The following is a 25,648-nucleotide window of genomic DNA, read 5'->3' as shown; positions in this document are numbered from 1 at the left end:
AATATATTCTATATTATGAAATATTTTATTCACATGCACTCATCTCACATGCTAGTAAAGTAATGCTCAAAATTCTCCAAGCCAGCCTTCAGCAATACGTGAACCATGAACTTGCACATGTTCAAGCTGGTTTCAGAAAAGGCAGAGGAACCAGAGATCAAACTGCCAACATCCGCTGGATCATCAAAAAAGCAAGAGAGTTCCAGAAAAACATCTATTTCTGCTTTATTGACTATGCCAAAGCCTTTGTGTGGATCACAATAAACTGTGGAAAATTCTGGAAGAGATTGGAATACCAGACCACCTGACCTGCCTCTTGAGAAACCTGTATGCAGGTCAGGAAGCAACAGTTAGAACTGGACATGGAACAACAGACTGGTTCCAGAGAGGAAAAGGAGAACATCAAGGCTGTATATTGTCACCCTGCTTATTTAGCTTATATGCAGAATACATCATGAGAAACGCTGGGCTGGAAGAAGCACAAGCTGGAATCAAGATTGCCGGGAGAAATATCAATAACCTCAGATACCCACCCTTATGGCAGAAGGTGAAGAGGAACTAAAAAGCCTCTTGATGGTTTTGGATAATTACAATAAACCACTAAACATTCAAAAAAAAAAAGCCTCTTGATGAAAGTGAAATAGGACAGTGAAAAAGTTGGCTTAAAGCTCAACATTCAGAAAGCTAAGATCATGGCATCTGGTCCCATCACTTCTTGGGAAGTAGACGGGGAAACAGTGGAAACAGTGTCAGACTTTATTTTTTTTGGCTCCAAAATCACTGCAGATGGTGACTGCAGCCGTGAAATTAAAAGATGTTTACTCCTTGGAAGGAAAGTTATGACCAACCTAGATAGCATATTAAAAAGCAGAGACATTACTTTGCCAACAAAGGTCCGTCTGGTCAAGGCAATGGTTTTTCCAGTGATCATGTATGGATGGGAGAGTGGACTGTGAGGAAAGCTAAGTGCTGAAGAATTGATGCTTTTGAACTGTGGTGTTGGAGAAAACTCGTGAGAGCCCCTTGGACTGCAAGAAGATCCAACCAGTCCATCCTAAAGGAGATCAGTCCTGGGTGTTCATTGAAAGGACTGATGCTGAAGCTGAAACTCCAGTACTTTGACCACCTGATGCGAAGAGTTAACTCATTGGAAAAGACCCTGATGCTGGGAGGGATTGGGGGCAGGAGGAGAAGGAGGCAACAGAGGATGAGATGGCTGGATGGCATCACCGACTCGATGGACATGAGTTTGAGTAAACTCCAGGAGTTGGTGATGGACAGGGAGGCCTGGCGTGTTGCAATTCATGGGGTCACAAAGAGTCGGACACGACTGAGTGACTGAACTAAATTGAACTGAATATTCCATCGTTTGTATATGTACCACATTTTCTTAATCCAGTCATCTGTAGATGGTCATTTGGTTGCTTCTATATCTTAGGTATTGTAAATAGTGCTGTAATAAACATTGGCATACATGTACCTCTTTGAATTAGTATTTTTTTTCCAGATATGTACTCAAGAGTAGAATTGCTGGATATTATGGTAGTTCTATTTTTAGTTTCTTATGAAACTTCCATACTGTTTTCCATAGTGGCTGCACCAGTTTACATTCCTACCAGTAGGATACAAGGTTTCCCTTTCTCCACATCCTCTTCAACATTTGTTATTTATAGACGTTTTGATGATAGCTATTCTGACCAGTATGAATCTATTCTGATTTTGATTTGCATTTCCCTGATGATGAGCAATATTGAGTATCTTCTCCTGTGCCTGTTGGCTATCTGTGTGTCTTTTCTAGAGAAATGTCTTCTTTGTAGAAATATCTATTCAGTTCTTCTGCCCATTTTTTAATCAGGTTGTTTATTTTTTAGTGTTGAGTTGTATGAGCTTTTTGTATATGTTGGATATTAATCCTTTATTGATCATATCAGTTGCAAATATTTTCTTTTTTTTGTTTCTTTTTATTACAGAGTTTTATAGAAAGAACCTCCACCTGTCATTCCATTGGTGATAGCAATTGAACAATACTCATAGAACATAACTTCTTGAGTAACTAATAATTATCAAAGGTTATAGTTGTATAATATTGAGAAGTATAGAACAAAATACAATTATTGGAGGAAAATTGCTCTAAAATATTTTCATTTTGTTGATGAAAGCTTTTATACTGCAAAGGAAACCAAGTTTAATTAGGTCCCATTTATTTTTTGCTTTTATTTCTCTAAAAGGTGGATCCAAAAAGATATTGCTATTTATGTATCAAAGAGTGTTCAGTCTATGTTTTCCTTTAGGAGCTTTATAGCATCCAGTTTTGCATTTAGGTCTTCAGTACATTTTGAGTTTATTTTTGTATATGGTATTAGAGAATATTCTAACTTCATTCTTTTAAATGTGGCTGTCCAATTTTCCCAGCACCACTTATTGAAGAGACTGTCTCTTCATTGCCTCCTTTGAAATAGATTAATTGACCATAAGTTAATCAGTTTATTTCTCAGCTCTCCATCTTATTCCATTGATCTATGTATCTGTTTTTGTAACAGCATCATGCTGTTTTGCTTATTGTAGCTTTGTAGTATAGTCTGAAGTCTAGGAATATAATTCCTCTTTGGGGAAAACCAGTTATGCTAACTTTGTTAATTCCTCATGGTTTTGTACTGCTGTTTCTTTATATTTAAGTCTGCATGTATATGTGTGTGTTTGTGTATTTGGGGGCTCTCTGATTCCAGTGTTTTACAAATCTGTTTTGTGACAATATTACTCTATACCAATTTTCATAGCTTTTAAATTACCCTTGATATTTGGTAGGGCAATGGTATTGTCTACTCTTTTTCACACTGTTGGCTACTCTTAGACATTTTTTTAAACATAAATTTTAGATGTGTTTTATAGAAGTCTGTGAAAGTATCTTATTGTGGTGTTGATTCCATTGCACAGTCTTTACATGTTAATTTTAGGAGATTATATCTTTAGATACTGAGTTTTCTTACCCATAAAATTATATAGTTTTCTATTTCTCCATGTCTTTTATCTCTTTTAAAAATGTTTTTATAATTTCCTTTGTAATGATCTTGAACTTGTTAGATATTTCCTGTGGACATAGTATTATCCTTACACTACTGTGAATAAAAATTTTTGGTGTATCTTCCCTTGCTGCTGTTCAGTTGCTCAGTCATGTCCAACTCTTTGCAACCCCATGGACTGTAGCAGGCCATGCTTCCCTGTCCTTCATCATCTCCCAGGATTTGCTCAAACTCATGTCCATTGAATCAGTGATGCCATCCAGCCATCTCCTTCTCTGTTGTCCTATATACTCCTCCTGACTTTAATCTTTCCCAGCATCTGGGTCTTTTCCAATGAGTCGGCTTTTCACATCATGTGGCCAAAATATTAGAACTTCAGCATTAGTCCTCTAATAAATGTTCAGGATTGATTCCCTTTAGGATTGACTGGTTTGATCTCCTCAGAGTCCAAGGGACTCTCTAGAGTCTTTCCCAACACTACAGTTCAAAAGCATCAGTTCTTAGGTACTCAGCCTTCTTTATGATTAGTTGATTCTCACTAAAATGTAAGTGTAGTGTTTCCTTTTTTATGTTAATTTTTACATAGAGTGACTAGAATGGACGTTCTTGCTAGTTTTAGTAGTTTTTCTGTAGGTTCTTTTGGACTTTTATGCAGTTAGTAGTAATGTCTTCAAACAAAGACTTTTTGCCTTTCTTGCTTAAGTGTGGTCATTGGAATACTGTGCTAAATTGTATAAATTGTAGCAGGAATATGTATCTGACTCCTGACTTTAAGTTTCATGATTTATGCATAGTGTGTTGTGTTTTAGTAAAACATCTTTTATCAGGGTAAGGAAATTCCTGAAGAGTTAGTTTAATATGGATTTGTTTTCTTTTGTTTCTTTGTTTTTGGTAATTGATGAATCTTTAATTTTATTAGTTTAACGTATGTAGTGAGATTTTTCTTTTTTCCTTCAATACTTTAATGTGGTCAATTATACTGATGGGGTTTTTACATCAACTAAATTGAGTTATAAGCTTTCTCTGTAAAACACAACCATTTTTAAGATTTATTTTCATTTATTTTAAAAAGAAAATTTGTCACAACTGCAAATAGAAATTAACACTTCCTGTTAATGCTTACTTACATAAAATGACAAATTAGTATTACTGAATGCTAACTCTGCTTTGGGGGGGGTCTTATATATGCCAGCTGTCCTGGTCCTGACTTCTCAGAAATAAAATCTCATGTCATAGCACATGGCCTCCAGGGAAACGTAAAACATATCCATTTAAGTTTGTAATTTGATGTGTTTTGACTGTTTACATCATGTAACTCATTTCACAATCAAGACAGAGAAAATTTCCAGCAGCCTAGAAACTTCTCTCATGCCCTTTGCAGTCAATTCCTCTAGCCTGCTATACTAGGCAACTGCCTATCTGATCCTAATTACTATAAATTCATCTCGCTTCCTCTTGAACTAGAGTGGAATGGAATAATACAGCATACATATTTTTGTGACTGATTTTTTTCACTTAGCATGGTATTGTTGAGATCCATCTATGTGCTTGTATGTAACAGCAATGTATTGATTGTTTTATGGATGTAGCAAAATTTGATTACTTGTTCTGTTGGTTGACATTTGTGTTGTTTCTTGTGTTTAGCTATTAATAAGGCTTCTGTGAATTTTTATGTTTAAGTCTTTGTGTGGACATAGGTTTTCTTTTTTTTTTTCTTTCAAGTAGCAAGATGCCTGGGTCATATGGTATGTTTGAATATTTTGGAAGTAACCTGTTTTCCAAAGTGATTTGTAGCATTTTACATTGTCACCTGGAGTATAAGCAAGTTTAAGTTGCTTCACATATTTGTCAACACTTGTCATTCTTTTTGATTTTAGTCATTCTATAGGCTGTGTCATAGTATCTCATTATGGTTTTAAATTTGATTTCCCCAGTGATTAATGATGATCATCTTTTTGTGTGCTTTTTGGTCATTCATATATTTTTTTAAGTGTCTGTCAGCTATTTTGTTCAGTTTTAAATGGAGTTTTCTTAGTGTTTTAGAGACAAATTCATATTTTTCTCAGTCTTAGCTTTTTCTTTCACTTTTATTGAGTGTTTCAAAGAACAGAACTTTTAGATTTTAATGAAATACACCTCATTTAGTTTTCCTTTGACATTGATGTTTAAAAATTGCATAACTTAAAAAATAGATTTGTAGGATATATTGAAAAGACAATGTAGAGGTCACATGTATCCTTCATTCATTTTCCTCCAGTGGTTATCTTAGAGTATAGCATCAAAACCAGAATTTTAGCATTGGTACTTTCTGTCTATATATATATATATATATATATATATATAGAGAGAGAGAGAGAGAGAGAGAGAGAGATATTTCACATTTTGTAGATCATATAGCCATAACTGTAATCAAGATATAGAACTATGCCATCACCAAGATTTATCTCTCATGCTTTCCCTTCATAGTTAGTTTATGGTTATTCTGATCCATCCCTCCCCTCCTCAGATATTTACAACCCCAGGAAACAACTAAATCTGTTTTCCATCCATATAATTTTGTCATTTCAAGAATATTATATAAATAAAATCTTAATTCTTAAATTATGTTTGGATAATAGTGTTTTTTTTCCACCACTGAGCATAATGGGCTTGATCTGCTTAAGCTGTTGTGTATCAACAGTTTGTTTTTATTGCCAGAGTAATACTGTATGATATAGATTTATCAGTTTAACTAGTCAGCTATTGAGGGACATTTTGGTTCTTTCCAGATTTGGGCTATTAATATAAAGCTATTATGAACAACCATTTGTAAGTTTTTATGGGGACATGTTTCATTTCTCTAGGATAAATGCCCAGGGGTGCAATTGCAGGTTATAACTATATATTTAGTTTTATAAGAAACTGTCCAACTGTTTTCCAGAGTTACCATATCATTTTAGATTCCCATTGACAATGTACGAGAGATCGAGTTTCACTGCATTCTTCCCAGCATTTGGTATTGTCGGTGTTTTTTATTTTGGCTTTTCTGATAGGGGTGCAGAAGCATTTGTCATGGCTTTAATATGCATTTCCTGAATATCTAGTGAAACCATATTTTCATGTGTTTGTTTTTGTCATGTGTCCTCTTGCGTGAAATGTCTGTTTATATCTTTTTTCCATTTTTTAATTCTTATGTATGGCTTTTATAGGGTGTTTTGTTTTTGTTTTGGAGTTTTTTTACCATTGGATTTTGAAAGCTCTTTATGTTATTTCAGGCACTAATCATTTCTTATATATGCAGTTTGCATGTATGTTCTTCCAGTTCATAGCTTGTTTTTTCATGCTTTTAACAGGGTCTTTCCAATAACAAAGTTGTAAATTTGGAATAAAGAAAAGTTATTATTTTTTGTATCATACTTTTGGTATCATGATTAAGAGCTATTTAGAGTTCTTTGCCTTTTAATATTTTTTCCTAAGTTAACTAAGATTTTTGTAATTTCAGAGTTGGACACAACTGAATATTACACACACACACACAACTTAAATGTGTGATTTGTCTTGAGATAATGTTTTCCTAAGATGTGAGGTTAAGGCTGTGGTAGTGGTTTTGCTTATGAATGCACAATTGTTTAAGCACCAGTTGTCAAAAAGCCTATCCTCCTTTGAATTCTTTTTGCATCTTTGCAAAAAATCAGTTGTGTAGGTCTATTTTGGATTTTTGTGTTTTGTTGCATTGATGGAAAAGGAAATGGCAACCCACTCCAGTGTTCTTGTCTGCAGAATCCCAGGGATGGGGGAGCCTGGTGGGCTGCCGTCTATGGGGTCGCACAGAGTTGGACATGAGTGAAGTGGCTTAGCAGCAGGAGCAGCATTAATTTATGTTTCATTCTGTCCACTGATAACACGTAGTCTTGGTTATTATAACTATAAAATAAGTCTTGAATTTGAGTAGTAGAATTTTCTTCCTTGTCTGCTTTGGTTTAGCTGTTCTAGTTCTTTGCTTTCCATATAGTTTTAGAGAAATCTTCTGTGCACCTACAAAAACTTTCTGGAATTTTAAGGATTGAATTAAATATGTATTGAAATATATATTCAGTTCTTATCAAACTTTATGAAGTTTTATATATATTTGTAAAGACCTGACATCTTGCTGTCTTAAAACTTCCAATTTAGGGGGCAGAAATCAAAGTGGTAAAGTAGGAAGATCCTGAGCTCATCTTCTAGATGAGCTCACCTTCTAGATGAGCTCATGGACATCAAAACTACAACTGCATATAGAATAACTACCCCTAAGAATGACCTGAAGATCAATAGAACAAATTTTCTACAACTAAGGCCATGAAGGCCACATTATGACAAATAAGAAGGATAGGGATGCAGTCTAGTCAGAAACTGCACCCCGATGTAACAACCCACAAACAGGAGGAGATATCACAACCATGGAGATGCCTCCACAGAAGCAAGGGATATAAGTCCCACATCAGGCCTCCCAGCCTGGGGACCTGCATTGGAAAGATGAGCTCTCATGATGTCTGGTTTTGAAAAATCAGTGAGATTTTCCAGGAGAGCTAGAGAGCTGTGAGACTCTGCTCTTGAAGGGTTTGTACTCAGACTTACTCACTGCGAGCTACAGCACAAAAGCCGCAGCTTAAGAAGAAGCTGGATGATTTGAAAACGGGGCTTCCCAGGTGGCTCAGTGGTAGAGAACCTGCCTGTCAATGCAGCAGACACAGGAGATGCAGGTTCGATACCTGGGTTGGGAAGATCCCCTAAAGGAGGAAATGGCAACCCACTCCAGTATTTTTGCCTGGAGAATTTCATGGACAAAAGAGCCTGGAGGGCTACAGTCCACAGAATCACGAAAAATCAGATGGAACTAACCATGTGGCAGGAGCAGATTTATTGACTAACTTTAAGGTATCTGCCAAAGGGGCAGAAATAATGGTAGAACTTTCTATAGGAAAAGAAATACTGGTGGGCAGCATTCTTTTCTCCACTCGTTCAGCTAGCTAGCCTGGCACTGCAAGGTGCCATTTCTGTGCTGTGAGCCGCAGCATTCCCTTGAGGACCAACCACTGTTCAACCTCCCTGCAGCTGGCCTCTCCACAAGGCCTCTGCCCTGTTCTACCTGGTGGGCCACTTTGGCCAGTCCTGGTAAACTTGTAAAGTGGTTCCTGCTCTGGGACACCTGCTGCATATCCCAGCAGGCCTTCAGGAGTTGTGACCAGGCTTTGCATCCAGTAATGCTAGGGGACACACATCGGCATGCTTGCGGTATTCACTGCCAGGCCTCACGGACAGCTGTGTGGAGTGGCAGGCCCACCCACAAGGGTGTCCAGAGCAATCGCTGCCAAGCCTTGAAGACAACTATCCAATCCCACGCACCGGCACATTCGCAAAAATTATGGCTCAACCACAACTGGAGGGCACGTATAGCCCACACCGGGGATACTCTTGGAGCACATGGCTCCGGGACCTGGGGGAACTGTGCCACTTGGCTCCCTGGGACGTGTCCTACATAAAGCCGCTCTTTCAAGATCTGGAGACATAGCTTATAAACTTAATACACAGAAGCACACACAGAATTATGCAAAATGAGGGAACAGTAGGAATATATTGCAAACAAAAGAACAAGACAAAACCACAGAAAAAGAACTAAATGAAAGAGAAGCAATATACCAAGAAGAAAGTTCAAAGTGTTAGTCATTAAACTTGGAGTTCACCAGACTTGGAGAAGAATGGATAAACTAAGTAATAACTTGGAACAAATGAAATATAAAAAAGAATAAGTTAGAACTGAAGAATACAATAACGGAAATGAAAAGTACACTAGAGGGAATTGACAGCAGACAAGAGGATGCAAAAGAATAAACAATTTGGAATACAGAGTTGTAGAAATGACACAATTGGAACAGCAAGGAGGAAAAAGAAAATTTAAGGGACCCCTGGGGCAACAAGAATACTAACATTTGCATTGTATGCATCCCAGAAAGAGAAGAAAACCTACTTGAAGAAAAAATGGCTGGAAACCTCCTTGGTGGTGGTTGGTGGTTTAGTCGCTAAGTCATGTTCAACTCTTGCGACCTCTTGGACTATAGCCTGCCAGGCTCCTCTGTCCAAGGGGATCCTTCAGGCAAGAATACTGGAGTGGGTTGCCATTTCCTTCTCCAGGGGATCTTCCTGATCCAGGAATTGAACCCAAGTCTCCTGCATTGCAGGCAGATTCTTTAATGAGTGAGCTACAAGGGAAGCCGGAAACCTTAACCTGGAACAGAAAACAGAAACATCCAAGTTCTAGAACAGAGTCTCAAGCAAGATGAATCCAAAGACCCACATTAATACACCCTATAATTAAATGTCAAAAGTTAGAGACTCTTTAGTTGCATGAGAAAAGCTAATTATATACAGAAGACCCCTCATAAACCATTAGCTAATTTTCAGAAGAAACCTTGCAGACCAGAAGGGAATGACAATATATTCAAAGTACTAACAGGAAAAAAAAAAAAAAAAACCATAAATACTCTACCTGGCAAGGTTATCGTTCAGAGAGAAGGAGAAATCATTTCGCAGATAAGCAAAAGCTAAAGGAGTTTTTTTGCCACTAAACTGGCCTTACAAAAAATGTAAAAAGAATTTCTTCAAATGGAAAAGGCAAAGCCATAACTAGAACCAAAATTAAGAAAAATCTCATGGTCAAAGCAGACTTTGGAAAGGCACATATAAATCAAATATGAAGGTTTAAAGACAAAAGTAGTAAAATTTTACCTTAAATACACAAACTACTAAGATATAAAATATCAAAAACATAAAATGCGAGGGTACAAAAGTAGTGCTTTTAGCATATACTCAAATTTAAGGTACCATCAACTTTTGGGGTGGAATTTTTTAAAATTTATTTTTGTTTGTTTTTGGCCATGCTTTAAAGCTTGTAAGATCTTAGTTCCCCAACAAGGGATTGAACCTGTACCCTCCACAGTGAAAGCATGGTGTCCTAATCACTGGACTACTAGGGAATTCCTCTATCAAATTGAAATAGACTACTATATACATAGGTTGTTAGATGTGACCGTTAGGGTAACCACAAACCAAATACCTGTAACAGGTACACAAAAAATAGAAAGGAACACAAATGTAACATTAAAGAAAAAGATCAAATCGCAAAGGAAGAGAAAAGTGAAGAAAAACAATTGAAAAACAATGTACAAACTGACAATAAGTACATAACAGTAATTAATGTAATGGGATTAAATGCTCCAATTAAGGCATAATATTATATATATATACACACACACACACACATATATAGATGTGTCACATCTTTATCCATTCCTCTATCACTGTCTTCCAATCTGAAGTGAGTCTCTTATAAGCAGCATATATAGGTCTTTTTTTTTTTAATCCTTTAAGGTCCCCTATGACTTCTGTTACTATTACATGTATGCGTGCATACTCAGTTGTGTGTGATTCTTTGTGATCCCATGGAACTGCAGCCTGCCAGACTTATTTCTTAATGGAATTTTCTAGGCAAGAATACTACAGGGGATCTTCCTGACTCAGGGATCAAACCCATGTTTCATGAGTCTCCTGCATTGACAGGCAGATACATTACCACTAAGCCATGTGGGAACCTCCGTGGGAAGCCCCGTGGGAAGTCCCATATTACATATAAACAGTATATGTATTTTGCATGTGTGTGTGTGTGTGTGTGTGTGTGGTGGAATATTACTCAGCCACAAGCAAGCATCTAGTCTTGTCATTTACAGCAAGATAGGTCAATCTGAAAGATTATTATGCAAATGAAATGTCATATAAAGGCAAATACTGTATTTCATTTATATGTGGAATGTAAAAAACAAAGGCAGTGGATTCATAGACACAGAGAACAAACCGATGGCCCCCAGAGGGAGAGAGGTAGGTGGTTGGACAAAACAAGTAAAAGGAATTAAGAGGTATAAGCTTCCAAGTATGAAATAAGTGATGGGAATGTAATGTAAAGCATAGAGAATATAGTCAGTAATATTACAACTTTGTATGGTGACAGAGGTTACTAGACTTATGATGGTGATCAATTCATAATGTATATAAATGTCTCAAATCACTATGTTGTACAGCTGAAAATAGTACAGTATTGTCTGTCAACTATACTTAGATTAAAAAAGGAAAATACTTTCAATTCATGAACATGGTATATCTTTGTATGTATTAACATATTCTTAGATTACTTTAATCACTGTAGGGTAGAGGTTTTAAGTCTCTGACACTGATTATGGATTTCTCTACTTTTCTTTTCAGTTGTGTAAGTTTTTACTTCATATGGTTTGCAGCTCTGTATTTAGTGCATAGTTATTTGGGACTGCTACAGCATCTTGGTGGATAGACCTTTATACCATACTGTATCCTTCAGCCTCTGTTTTCTTTGCTCTGAAGTCTATTTTATTTGATACAAACATAGCTACTATTGCTTTCTTTTGATTAATGTTTGTATGGTATATCTTTCCATCTGTTTACTTTCAGTTTGCTTATATCATATTTGAATTGAGTTCCTTGTAGACAACATTAGTTAGGTCATGATATTTTATGCACTCTGTTAAGCTCTTTTATGTGGCATATTTAAACTTTGCATTTAATGCAAATATTGATATGTTAAAGCTTAAATCTTTCATTTATTCTTGTCTTTTGTTTGTTCATCCCAGATTTCATTTTTTTCCTGCCTTGTTATAGATTACTTGTACCCTTTTTTAGTTTTTGAGTGTATCTCTTTGAAGAGGTTTTAAGTAGATAGTCTAATTGTTGATTTATGCATATGTTTTCAATTGCTGCCTTAAAATTACCACAAACCTGATACAAATTTAGAGTTTTGAAGGTGAACATCTGAGTTCTGAAGGTGAAATTTTTATACAGGTAGCACTGGGCTAAAGAAAAGTTATCAGCATAGCTGTATTCCTTTCTGGAGGCTTAGGGAGGAATCTTTTTCATGGACTTTTCCAGATTCTAGATGTCACTCATATTTCTTGGCTCATGACCATCTTCTTCCATCTTCAAAGTAGCAGCTGTGTGTTGAGCTTTTTCATACTGCATCACTGTGACTTTGTTCTTCTACTTCCTTCTTCCATTTTTAACAGGTCCTGCCTTTGTGATTACATTGAACCCACCAGGTAATCCTGAATAATATCTAGGTTAAGATTAGCTATGAGTAGTCTAATTCCATGTGAAACTTTATTTCCCCTTTTCTAAGTTACATAAAACATTTGGATTCCAAATTTCATTACATGATCATCTTGGGGACCACTATTTTGCCTACCACATATTATTCATACGTAATTTATCAAAGCCTGCTGGTGCATACATATAACCAGTTCAAGCTAAATGCAGTAATCTTATCTCCCTCTGTTGCTTTACTCTCACACATTTAAAATGTCTTAAATATTTCTTCTGTATACACTGAGAACCACATTATTCATTTTATTTCAACCATCAAATAAAATATATAAAACTTAGGAGAAAAGTATATTGTAAACACCCATAGTTTGCTGTTAACATATTCTGTTTTTTTTCTAGATGGTCCAGGATTCCTTTTGTATTTACTTTCTGTTTGAAGAGTTTTCTTTAGCCATTCATCCAGAGTAAGTTGGCTGGTTAAAAAGTCTCACTGTTTTCCTTCATCTGAGAATGTCTTGCTTTACTCTTTATTCCCGAGGATATATTTTCACTGGATTTGGAAACTTGAGTTAATAATTTTCTTTCTTATTTCAGCACTTAGAAACTGTTGTGCCATTCTCTTTTGCCTCTCTGGTTTCTGATAAATACATTTTCATTCAAAAATTTATTTTTTTATTTTTAAATTTTATTTAATAATGGATATTATATATATTATATATAATATACATATTATATATATAATAGTTAAATATAACTAATATTGTGTTAGTTTCAGGTGTTTAGCAAAGTGATTCAGTTATACATACACTTTTATCTATTATTTCTCAAATTCTTTTCCCATTTAGGTTATTACAGATTATTGTTCAGAGTTCCCTGTACTATACAGTAGGTCCTTATCTATTTTAAATATAACACGTGTACATGCCAATCCCAAACTTTGAGTCTATCCCTCCCTTCCACCTTTCCTCCTTGGTCACTGTGTGTTTGTTCTCTTAGTTGGTGAGTCATTTTATATTTTGATAAATAAGTTCATTTGTATGAATTTTTAGATTCCACTTATAAATGATATATGTCTTTCTCTGACCGACTTACTTCACTTAGTATGATAATCTCCAGGTCCATCCATGTTGTTGCAAATAGAATTATTTCAATCTTTTTAATAATGACTGAGTAATATTCCATTGTATATATGTACCACATCTTTATCCATTCATGTTTTGATGCACGTTTAGGTTGCTTCCATGTCTCGGCACTGCTTTGATACAGAATTAGCATGTAAATTGTAAATAGCACTGCTTTGAACATTGGAGTGCATGTATGCTTTCCAATCATGTATTTTTTCTGGATATATGCCTAGGAGTGGGGTTGCTAGATCATATGTTAGCTCTATTTTTAATTTTTAAGGAACCTCCATACTATTCTCCATTGTGGCTGTACCAGTTTACATTCCCACCAACAGTTTAGGAGTGTTCCTTTTTCCCCACATCCTCTCCAGTATTTGTTGTTTGTAGGACTTTTTAATGATGGCCATTCTGATCAGAGTGAGGTGATATCTCACTGTCATTATAATTTGGTCGTCTTTGGTGAAATGTCTGCTTAGGTCTTCCGCCCAATTTTTGATTGGGTTGTGTTTTTGTTTAGTTTTAATATTGAGTTGCATGAACAGTTTTTAAATTTTAGAGATTAATTCCTTGTCATTCACACCATTTGCAAATGTTTTCTCCCATTCTGTGGGTTTTCTTTTAATTTTGCTTATGGTTTCTTTTGCTGTGCAAAAGCTTTTAAGTTCAATTAGGTACTCCCTTCCCCTTTTTTAAAATTTCCATTACTCTAGGAGATGGATAGAAAAAGATATTGCTGTGATTTATTCACAGTATTCTGCCTATGTTTTCCTCTAAGATACTTTTATAGTATCTGGTCTTACACTTAGGTCTTTAATCCATTATGAGTTTATTTTCATGTATGGTGTTGAAGAATGGTGGTGTGATTATGCAATTTCTCCCGTTCCATCTTCAAGTTCACTGATGTGTTTTTTCTCTCAAATGAGTGTTAAGCCTATCTGCTTCATATTTTATTTATTGTTACATTTTAATTCTAAAATTTTCATTTGTTTTTTATATTTTCAGTTTCTTACTGAAACTGTCTACTTCTTGAATAAAACTTTCTATATTTTCATTTGTTTCAGAAATTTATGATTATATGATGAAACATGTTCTGTTGACAGCTTTAAAATCCTTGTCAGTTAATTCTAAAACCAGTGTCACCACATTGGCATCTGTTGTCCTATTTATTCAGTGTAAGGCTCTTGGTAAAACAGGAAACCTGGACCTCTGAGGTATTATATGACTTTGAATCTTACTTAAATGTTGTGTTTTAGCAAATGTTGTCTGACTGCTTCAGTAGTTGTGTGTGAGTTATGCCTTATTTCTGCCAGGTGAAAGTGGAAGTCCAAGTTCTCTGTTTCCATGGACACTGAGGTGGAGAGATTTCTTGTTACTCCTGGGCATGACTGGGAGTTGCTTACACCACCTTGGCTTAGAGGGAAATGGGTGCCTAATTGTTGCTTCCTGTGTGGCCACCACTGACATTGTGGGGTGACCTTGTTATGGTCGGTCAAGTGGTGAAAATCCTCATTCCCCACTTACTACCACTTCTTTTGGGGAGAAGTTCAGGCTTCTTGTGTGGTTTCCAGCTCCCCTTCTAAGATGGTTATCCAGACAGTGTGGGGAGCTGGAGCATCTCATCGCAGCATGGCCAGGATTAGATGTCTTGGCATACCTTTTGGCCTTTCCTGATATAGGAGTGGAAATAGGGCCACAGGTTCTTCTGTGATATTTAGCTCAAGTGGGTTAGCTAGTCTGTGAAATGTGTGTTGTTTTGCTAGCCTGTTTCTTTCCTGGTCATTCTGCTAGAGAGAGGAGCCTTTCCTTGTTGGTAAAATTAACATTTCTGGGGTACTGGCTTCTCCAGTGTTTCGTTTGGGATATTTGAGTCAAAAAGAACACTGAGAGAACTTATCACCATATAGTACTTTGACACCAGAGTTTCTAGTCTATATGCTTTGTCTCCAACTTTTAGTATTTTATATGTATATTCATTTTATCTATAATGCCCAAAGTTTTTAGCTATATTTAGTGAGAGTGATGGGGAAAGTAAGGCTATCTGTTTTCTTTTTTCTGGAAGCAGTTGTTCAGTTGATTTTACATTGTTCAAGCACTATGTTACCTTGGGGATAAGCATAACTTGGATAAGTGTATGCACCCATGTCCCATGCACACTACTTTATAGAATACAAAAAACTATTGAGAACTTTATGAACTCATATGTGATACTTGTGTATAATCTCATGTACTATCTTTTTCTTAAGTTTTTTATTGGAGTATAGTTGGTTTACAATGTTGTGTTTCAGTTCTACAGCAAAGTGATTCAGTTATATAGGCACACACACACTTTTTTCAGATTATTTTCCCATATTGGCCATTACCGAGTACTGAATAGTTTCTCATGCTATACTGAATAGTTTCTCAGATTTTTATTAGTTATCTGTTTTAGTATAGTAGGGTGTACATGTCAGTCTCAATCTCCTGTTTTACATTCCCTTCCCCTTATCCTCTCATAACCATAAGTTTGTTTTCTACTTCTGTTTTGTAAATAAGTTCATTTGTACCCTTTGTTTAGAATCTACATGTAAGAGAGAGAATATGGTATTTTTCTGTGTCTGACTTAACTTCACTTATTATGACAATCTCTAGGTCTATCCATGTTGCTGCAAATGGCATTATTTTGTTCATTTTTGTGACTGAGTAATAGTAAAGTGTTATCTCCTTCATCCATTCCTCTGTTGATGGACGTATAGGTTGCTTCCATGTCCTGGCTATTGTAAATAGTGCTGCAGTGAAGATTAGGGTGCATGTATCTTCTCAAATTGTTTTTCTGTGGATATATGCCCAGGAGTGGGATTGCTAGATCATGTGGTAGCCCTATTTTTAGATTTGTAAGGAACTTCCATACTGTTCTTAATAGTGATTGTACCAGTTTACATTCCCATCAACACTGTAGGAGCATTTCCTTTTCTGCACACCCTCTCCAGAATTTATTATTTGTGGACTTTTGATGATGGTCATTTTGACTGGTGTGATGATACCTCATTGTAGTTTTGATCTGTATTTCTCTATTCATTAGTAATGTTGAACATCTTTTCTGATGACAGTGTCAAACCTCAGAAAACTTGGTGAATTTCCTTCTGTTTCCATTCTGCATATTCTATGTGATTATAGAAGTCCATCTTACTTCTGTAGCTAGGTTTGTTTTATTTGTTTTACACAGACTATAAAACCTGGTATTCTTTTTTTGGGAGATTTTCCTACTGATTCAAGTATTCTTTAGTAACTATTGGTTTGTTTAGTTTTTATATTTTGTATAAATATTGGTAATTTATCTTTTAGAAATTCATATTTTGGTAATTTAATGTCTTTAGAAAATTACCCGTTTCTTTGTTTTAGCATTGATTGACAAAGATATGTATCATATACTCTAGCTTTTTAAATGTCTACTTCATCTTTAGCTATATGTCTTTTATATAATATTGTTCAAATGGACATTACCCTTAATCAGTCTTGCTCAAGGTTTATACTTTTATTAAAAACCTTTTAAAACATCTTTTTCATACCTACATTTTCAGAAAATAACTTTGCATCATTATTTCCAATCTTTGTTATTCTGACTTACTTTCTTTGGGCTTATGCTATGATTCTTTTTAGCTTCTTGAGTTGCATTTTTTATTTCTTTTAATTATTTAATACATTTAGTGCTGTAATCATATCATACCAGGTTTATCACACAAATACATATGTCTGTGTATCTTTGCATATGTTTAATATTATTTTAGTTATGCATATTTAATGATTTCCACCATTTTTTTCACCTCTGTAAATCTTATGGGGAAATGTTGAATGAGCTTCCAAGTGTAGGTTTTTTGTTTTTTAAATTGCTAACTCGTTGATTTCTTATGCAGTTGGAATTTATGATAACATTTTAGTGGAATGTGTTGAGATTTCTTTTGTGGCAAGGTACATCATCAATTTTTATTAGTATTTTATGTGGAAAGAATAAATGTATTTAATTTGATATGAATTGTGAAACCACATTTGTATAGGCCTGAGATTCAGTGTTTCATGGGTAAGTTTTTTATGTCTTTAGGTGGATTGAAAACTTCCTTGTTTCTCCATTCCATTAGATCATTTTTATCTCATGCATTTATATTATATGAGTGTATTTATACTGAATTGACTTCCTGCTCTATCCAGGCAGCTCCAAAAACATTGTTTTTTTAGCTATGCTTGTGCACAGATTCTGTGACATGGGCTTAAGGTTATATTTCACTACCACTTATGGAATTTTATCTTTATTTTCAATTTTGGTATCCTGAATCCCTAGCACAAGGCTTAGCACTTAGGGGGCACTCTGTCAATACTTGCTGAATGAGTGAATGAACTGTTATGATGCCCCTGTAAGGTATTTTGGCTTTTGTTCCATTCATAGTCACTGTTCAATAGCTTCTTCGTTTGTAGTTATTAGGAGATTGTTCTTCTCTCTGAGTTTGGATATGCTTTACAGTTTTAAAAATTAAGTTACTTAGCATTTGTGTATGCATGTGGAATTGTGGTATATGTGGGTCAGATAGGAGTTCTCTTCCATGTCATCTTGTTATGCCTTGTCCAGAGGATTAGTTTGGAATTTTTAGAAGAGAAAATTAAATTCTGCTCATGTTGTATATCAGTGTCTTTCTCAGAAACCACCTGCGATTCCACATTGCAATTAGGGTATAAACTCCCTAATAAGATATATGAAGACTTTCATACTATGACTTGATTCATCTACCTTTTATTTCTTAGAATTCTTCACTCTCATATTACCATGTTTCAGTCCCTATAGCTCTATATTCTTTCACAATGCCTATTAAAATTCTTTTCCCTCTGCCAAGAATGCCTTCATCTGACAAACACTTTATTATAGTGAAAATTTGTTATACATAAGAAACCAAAAGCCTGGAATTTAGAGTTAGAGGCCTCAGATACATGCTAGTCAAACCTTACTTCACTTATGAGAGGGAAGATTGAGGGCAGGGGAGGTCACATGTTGCCTAAATCACATTCAGATTTCCTTCTCAGAGATGCTCACACAGGAACTTCTGATGGGCTTAAACTTACATCTTGTGTGTTCCTATATGCTAAAAGTTTTAGTTTCTTAGGTTCCCATGCAGCATATTGGATAGAATAATCATGTTCACCTGATAAATGGTTTTTAAAAAATATTTTTTTAATTTTTACTTTTTTATACTTGAATTTGAATTATATTTAGTTATTCATCTGAAACTTCATGATATATGTATGAGATATAAATATTATAAATATTTACCCTATGTCCTAAGAAACATTTATTTATTTATAATTTTTATTGGACTATAGTTGATTTCAATGTAGTGTTTTAGGTGTACAGCAAAGTGATTGACTTATTCATATATCTATTCTTTTTAAAATTCTTTTCCCGTTTATGTTATTACAGAAAATTGAGCACAAGTTCCTTGTGCTATACAGTAGATCCTTGTTAGTTATTTATTTTAAATATAGTAGTGTGTATATAAGAATCCCAGACTCCCAGTTTGTCCCTACCTCACCTTTTTCATTTGGTAACCATAAGTTTGTTTTCTAAGTGTGAGTGTGTTTCTATTTTGTAAGTTCATTTGTATCATTTTAACATTTTTCTACATATAAGGGATATCATACATTTCTTTATCTGACTTTTTTGCTTCTTATGATAATCTCTAGATGCATTCATGTTGCTGTAAATGGCATTATTTCATTCTTTTTATGGATGTGTAATATTCCATTGTATATATGCACCACATCTTCTTTATTCCTTCATCTATCAATGGACAGTTAGGTTTATTTCATGTCCTGTCTATTGTAAATAGCACTGAAATGGATACTGTAGTGCATGTATCCTTTCAAAGCATATTTTTCTCTGGATATTGCCCAGGAGTGGGATTGCTGGGTCATATGGTACTTCTGTTTTTAATTTTTCAAGGAACCTCCATACCCTTCTCCATAGTGTCTGTACCAATTTACATTCCTGCCAGCAACATAGGAGGGGTCTCTTTCCTCCATACCCTTTCCGGCATTTATTGTTTGTAGATTTCTTAATGATGGCCATTCAGATTGCTGTGAGGTAAATATCTTTCTGTAATTTTTATTTGCATTTCTCTAATTGGTAATGTTGAGCATCTTTTCATCTGCCTCTTGGCCATCTGTATGTCTTCTTTAGAGAAATGTCTATGTCCTCTGCCCACTGTTTTGCATCGTTCCATTGTGAAAATGTTTAATTGAAGAGAGGATATTTTTTCAAAACTCCAAGTAGGACTATATCATTTAAATGTATAGCAATATAGCCTTTCAAAATGCATGGTTCTTCATTTTACAATAACGCTCCTTCTTTAAAAATTTGTCATAGTTTAAAGTACAATGCACCTAATCCTATTTAAGGATTATACACTATATGTAGTGTAAGTGAACCAGACCTTTTCTTAAATATCTTTTCTTTCTAAAGTCTTAACAGTTTTTAAAAATATTTTATTTTTTACTTCTTTTTTTTTTTCCATTTTGAACTTTTTATTTTGGGTTGAAGTATAGCTAGTTGACAGTGTTGCAATCATTTCAGGTGAACAACAAAGGGATTCAATCATATGTATTCCTGCATCCATCTCCTCCAAACTCCCCTCCCATCTGGGCTACCACATAATACTGAGCAGAGTTCCATGTGTTGTATGGTAGGTCACTGTTGGTTATCCATTTTAAATACACCAGTGTGTACATGTCCATCCCTAACTCCCTAACTTTCCCTTCCCCCATCCTCTGCTTCCCAACTGTAAGTACATTGTCTGTCCATGAGTTTCTTTCTGTTTTCATTAAAATTTATTTGTTTTATTGAAGGATAATTGTTTTATAGAATTTTGCTGTTTTCTGTCAAACCTCAACATGAATCACATAGGTATACATACATCTCCTCCCTTTTGAACCTCCCTCCCATCTCCCTCCCCACCCCACCCCTCTAGGTTGATACAGAGCCTCTGTTTGAGTTTCCTGAGCCAGACAGCAAATTCCCGTTAGCTGTCTATTTTACATATGGTAATGTACGTTTCCATGTTACTCTTTCCATACATCTCACCCTCTCCTCCCCTCTCCCCATGTCCATAAGTCTATTCTCTATGTCTATTTCTCCATTGTTACCCTGTAAATAAATTCTTCAGTACCATTTTCCTAGATTCTGCATATATGTTTTAAAATATGATGTTTATCTTTCTCTTTCTGACTTACTTCTCTCTGTATAATAGGTTCTAGGTTCATCCACCTCATTAGAACTGACTCAAATGTGTTCTGTTTTATGGCTGAATAATAGTCCATTGTGTGTATGTACCACAACTTTATCCATTCATCTGTCGATGGACATCTAGGTTGCTTTCATGTTCTAGCTATTGCAAATAGTGCTGCAGTGAACAATGAGATATATGTATCTCGTTCAATTTTGGTTTCCTCAGGTTATATGCCTATGAGTGGGATTTCAGAGTCCTGGGCGGTTTTATTCCTAGTTTTTTAAGAAATCTCCATACTATCTTCCATAGTGGCTGTATCAATTTACATTCCCACCAACAGTGTGAGAGTGTTCCCTTTTCTCCACACCCTCTCCAGCAGTTTATTGTTTGTAAACTTTTTGATGATGGCCATTCTGACCAGTATGAGGTGATATCTTATTGTAGTTATGATTTGCATTTCTCAAATAATGAGCTATGTTGAGCATCGTTTCCTGTGTTAGCCATCTGTATGTCTTCTTTGGAGAAATGTCTGTTTAGGTCTTTTTCCCACTTTTTAATTGGGTTTTGTTTTTTGGGTATTGAGTTGTATGAGCTGCTTGTATATTTTGGAAATTAATCCTTTGTCATTTGTTTCATTTGCTATTATTTCCTCCCATTCCGAGGGTTATCTTTTCACCTTGTTTATAATTTCCTTTGCTATGCAAAAGCTTTTAAGTTTAATCAGGTCCCACTTGTTTACTTTTTTTTTTATTTCCATTACTCTAGGAGGTGGGTCATAGAGGATCTAGCTTTGATTTATGTCACTGAGTGCTCTGCCTATATTTTCCTCTAAGAGTTTTATAGTTTCTGGTCTTACATTTAGGTCTTTATAATCTATTTTGATTTTATCCTTGTATATATGTTAGGAAGTGTTCTAATTTCATTCTTTTACATGTAGCTGTCCAGTTTCCCCAGCACCTTTTATTGAAGAGGCTGTCTTTGCCCTGTTGTATATTCTTGCCTCCTTTGTCAAAAATAAGGTACCCATAGGTGCATGGGTTTATTTCTGGGCTTTCTATCTTGTTCCATTGGTCTATATTTCTGTGTTTGTGCCAGTACCATTCTGTCTTGATGACTGTAGCTTTGTAGTATAATCTGAAGTCAGGAAGGTTGATTCCTTCAGCTCCATTCTTCTTTCTCAAGACTGCTTTGTCTATTCGGGGTCTTTTGTGTTTCTACATGAATTGTGAAAATTTTTGTTCTAGTTCTGTGAAAAATGCCATTGGAAATTTGATGGGGATCGCATTGAATCTGTAGATGCATTTGGTGGTATAGTCGTTTTCACAATATTGATTCTTCCTACCCACAAACATGAAATATCTCTCCATCTGTTTATGTCATCTTTGATTTCTTTCATCAGTGTCATAATTTTCTGTGTACAGTTCTTTTGTCTCCTTAGGTAAGTTTATTCCTAGATATTTAATTCTTTTTGTTGCAATGGTGAATGGGATTGATTCCTTAATATCTCTTCCTGACTTTTCATTGTTAGTATCTAGAAATGCAAGACATTTCTGTGTATTGATTTTGAATCCTGCAACTTTGCTAAATTGACTGATTAGTTCTAGTAGTTTTCTGATACTATCTTTAGGGTTTTCTATGTTCAGTGTCATGTCATCTGCAGACAGTGAGCTTTACTTCTTTTATGATCTGGATTCCTTTTATTTATTTATTTATTTTTTCTCTGATTGCTGTAGCTAGGACTTCCAGAACTGTGTTGAATAATAGTGGTGAAAGTGGACACCATTGTCTTGTTCCTGATCTTAGGGGGAATGCTTTCAGTTTTTCACCATTGAGAACAATGTTTTCTGTAGGCTTTATCATTATGGCCTTTACTATGTTGAGGTAGGTACCTTCTATGCCCATTTTTTTGAAGAGTTTTAATCATAAAGGGATGCTGAATTTTGCCAAAGGCTTTTTCTGCGTCTATTGAGATTATCATATGGTTTTTATCTTTCAATTTGTTAATATGGTGTATCACATGGATTGGTTGGAGTATATTGAAGAATCCTTGAATCCTGGAATAAACCTAACTTGATCATGGCGTATGAGTTTTTTGATGTGTTGCTGAATTCTGTTTTGCTAAAATTTTGTTGAGGATTATGGAATCTGTGTTCATCAGTGATATTCGCCTGCAGTTTTCTTTTTGTGTGTGTGTTGACTTTGTCTGGCTTTGGTATCAGGGTGGTGGTGGCCTCATAGAATGAGTTTGGAAGTGTTCCTTCCTCTGTAATTTTTTTGAAAGAGTTTTGAAAAGGTAGGTATTAACTCTCTCATAAATGTTTCATAGAATTCTCCTGTAAAGCCATCTTGTCCTGGGCTTTTGTTTTTTGGGAGATTTTTGATCACAGCTTGAATTTCAGTGCTTATAATTGGGTTGTTCATAATTTTTATTTCTTCCTGGTTCAGTCTTGGAAGATTGAACTTTTCTAAGAATCTGTTTTTTCCAGTTATCTATTTTATTGTCATATAGTTGTTCATAATAGTCTCTTATAATCATTTGAATTTCTGCATTGTCTGTTGTAACTCTCCTTTTTCATTTCTAACTTTGTTGATTTGATTCTTTTCTCTTTTTCTTGATGAATTTGGCTAAAGGTTTGTCAATTTTATCTTCTCAAAGAACCAGCTTTTAGTTTTATTAATCTTTACTATTGTTTCTTTCTTTTATTTCTGCTCATATCTTTATAATTTCTTTCCTTCTACTGATTTCATGCAAAAATGGGCTCAGTAAAGGACAGAAATGGTATGGACCTAACAGAAGCAGAAGATATTAAGAAGAGGTGGCAAGAATGCACAGAAGAGCTATACAAAAAATATCTCCATTGCCCAGAAAATCATGATGGTGTGATCACTCATGTAGAGCCAGACATCCTAGAATGTGAAGTCAAGTGGGCCTTAGGAAGCATCACTACGAACAAAGCTAGTGGAGGTGATGGAATTCCAGTTGAGCTATTTCAAATCCTAAAGGATGATGCTGTGAAAGTGCTGCACTCAATATGGCAGCAAATTTGGAAAACTCAGCAGTGGCCACAGGACTGCAAAAGGTCATTTTTCATTCCAATCCCAAAGAAAGGCAGTACCAAAGAATGCTCAAACTATCACACAATTGCACTCATTTCACACGCTAGTAAAGTAATGCTCAAAATTCCCCAAGTTAGGCTTTAGCAATACATGAACTGTGAATGTCCAGATGTTCAAGATGGTTTTAGAAAAGGCAGAGGAACCAGAGGTCAAATTGCCAATATCTGCTGGATCATCAAAAAAGCAAGAGAGTTCCAGAAAAACATCTATTTCTGCTTTATTGACTATGCCAAAGCCTTCAACTGTGTGGATCACAATAAACTGTGGAAAATTCTGAAAGAGATGGGAATACCAGACCACCTGACCTGCCTTTTGAGAAACCTGTATGAAGGTCAGGAAGCAACAGTTAGAACTGGACATGGAACAACAGACTGGTTCCAGATAAGAAAAGGAGTACGTCAAGGCTGTATATTGTCACCCTGCTTATTTAGCTTATATGCAGAGTATGTCATGAGAAACGCTGGGCTGGAGGAAGCACAAGCTGGAATCAAGATTGTGGGGAGAAATATCAATAACCTCAGATATGCAGAGGACACCACCCTTATGGCAGAAAGTGAAGAAGAGCTAAAGAGCCTCTTGATTAAAGTGAAAGAGGAGAGTGAAAAAGTTGGCTTAAAGCTCAACATTCAGAAAACTAAGATCATGGCATTTGGTCCCATCACTTCATGGCAACGAGATGGGGAAATAGTGGAAACAGCGGCTGACTTTATTTTTCTGGGCTCCAAAATCACTGCAAATGGTGATTGCTGCCATGAGATTAAAAGACGCTTACTCCTTGGAAGGAAAGTTATGACCAACCTAGACAGCATATTAAAAGGCAGAGACATTACTTTGTCAGCAATGTCTGTCTAGTCAAGGCTATGTTTTTCTCCAGTGGTCATGTATGGATGTGAGAGTTGGACTATAAAGAAAGCTGAGTGCTGAAGAATTGATGCTTTTGAACTGTGGTATTTGAGAAGACTCTTGAGAGTCCCTTGGACTGCAAGGAGATCCAACCAGTCCATCCTAAAGGAGATCAGTCCTGGGTGTTCATTGGAAGGACTGATGCTGAAGCTGAAACTCCAATACTTTGGCCATCTGATGTGAAGTTTTGACTAATTTGAAAAAAACCCTAATGCTGGGAAAGATTGAGGGCAGGAGGAGAAGGGGATGAGAGAGGATGAGATGGCTGAATGGCATCACTGACTCAATGTACGTGGGTTTGGTTGGACTCCGGGAGTTGGTGATGGACAGGGAGGCCTGGCGTGATGCAATTTATGGGGTTGCAAAGTGTCAGACACGACTGAGCAACTGAACTGAACTAATTTTGGGGTTCTTTCTTCTTTTTCCAGTTGTTTCAGGTGTAAAGTTAGGTTGTATATTTGATGTTTTTCTTGTTTTTGAGGTGGGATTATATTGCTGTAAACTTCCCTCTTATAACTGCTTTTGCTATATTCCATAGGTTTTGAGTTATCGTGTTTTCATTGTCATTTGTTTCTCAGTTTTTTGAATTCCCTTTTGATTTCTTCAGTAACCTGTTTGTTATTTAGGAACATGTTTAATCTCCATGTGTTTCTGTTTCTTAGAGTTTATTTTCTTGTAATTGATATCTAGTCTCATAGAGTTGTGGTCAAAGAAGATGTTTGATATGATTTCAGTTTTCTTAAATTTACTGAGGTTTGAAATGTGACGCAAGATGTGGTCTGTCCTGGAGAATATTCCATGTGCACTTGAGAAGAAGGTGTATTGTTTTGCATTTGGATGGAATGTCCTGAAGTTATCGATGAGATCCATCTCATCTAATATGTCATTTAAGACTTGTATTTCCTTATCAATTTTCTGTTTTGATGATCTGTCCATTGATATAAGTGGGGTGTTAAAGTCTCCTACTATTATTGTATTACTGTCAATTTCTCCTTTTGTGTCTGTTAGTGTTTGTCTTAGTTATTGAGGTGCTCCTATGTTGGGTGCATAGATATTTACAATTGTTATGTCTTCCTCTTGGATTGATCCCTTGATCATTATG

At 35.6% G+C, this 25,648-nt stretch overlaps 1 protein-coding gene across 3 annotated transcripts in view; it reads left to right on the top strand.

Annotated features, from left to right (window-relative positions):
- Positions 1-25,648, top strand: part of UNC13C (unc-13 homolog C) — a 655,668-nt gene that overhangs the window by 139,288 nt on the left and 490,732 nt on the right. The gene's annotated exons all lie outside the window — the stretch shown is intronic.

The sequence above is a fragment of the Odocoileus virginianus genome, chromosome 6, assembly GCF_023699985.2.
Source record: "Odocoileus virginianus isolate 20LAN1187 ecotype Illinois chromosome 6, Ovbor_1.2, whole genome shotgun sequence".
NCBI classification, from domain to species: Eukaryota; Metazoa; Chordata; class Mammalia; order Artiodactyla; family Cervidae; genus Odocoileus; species Odocoileus virginianus.
This window is presented reverse-complemented; position numbering and strand designations above follow the sequence as displayed.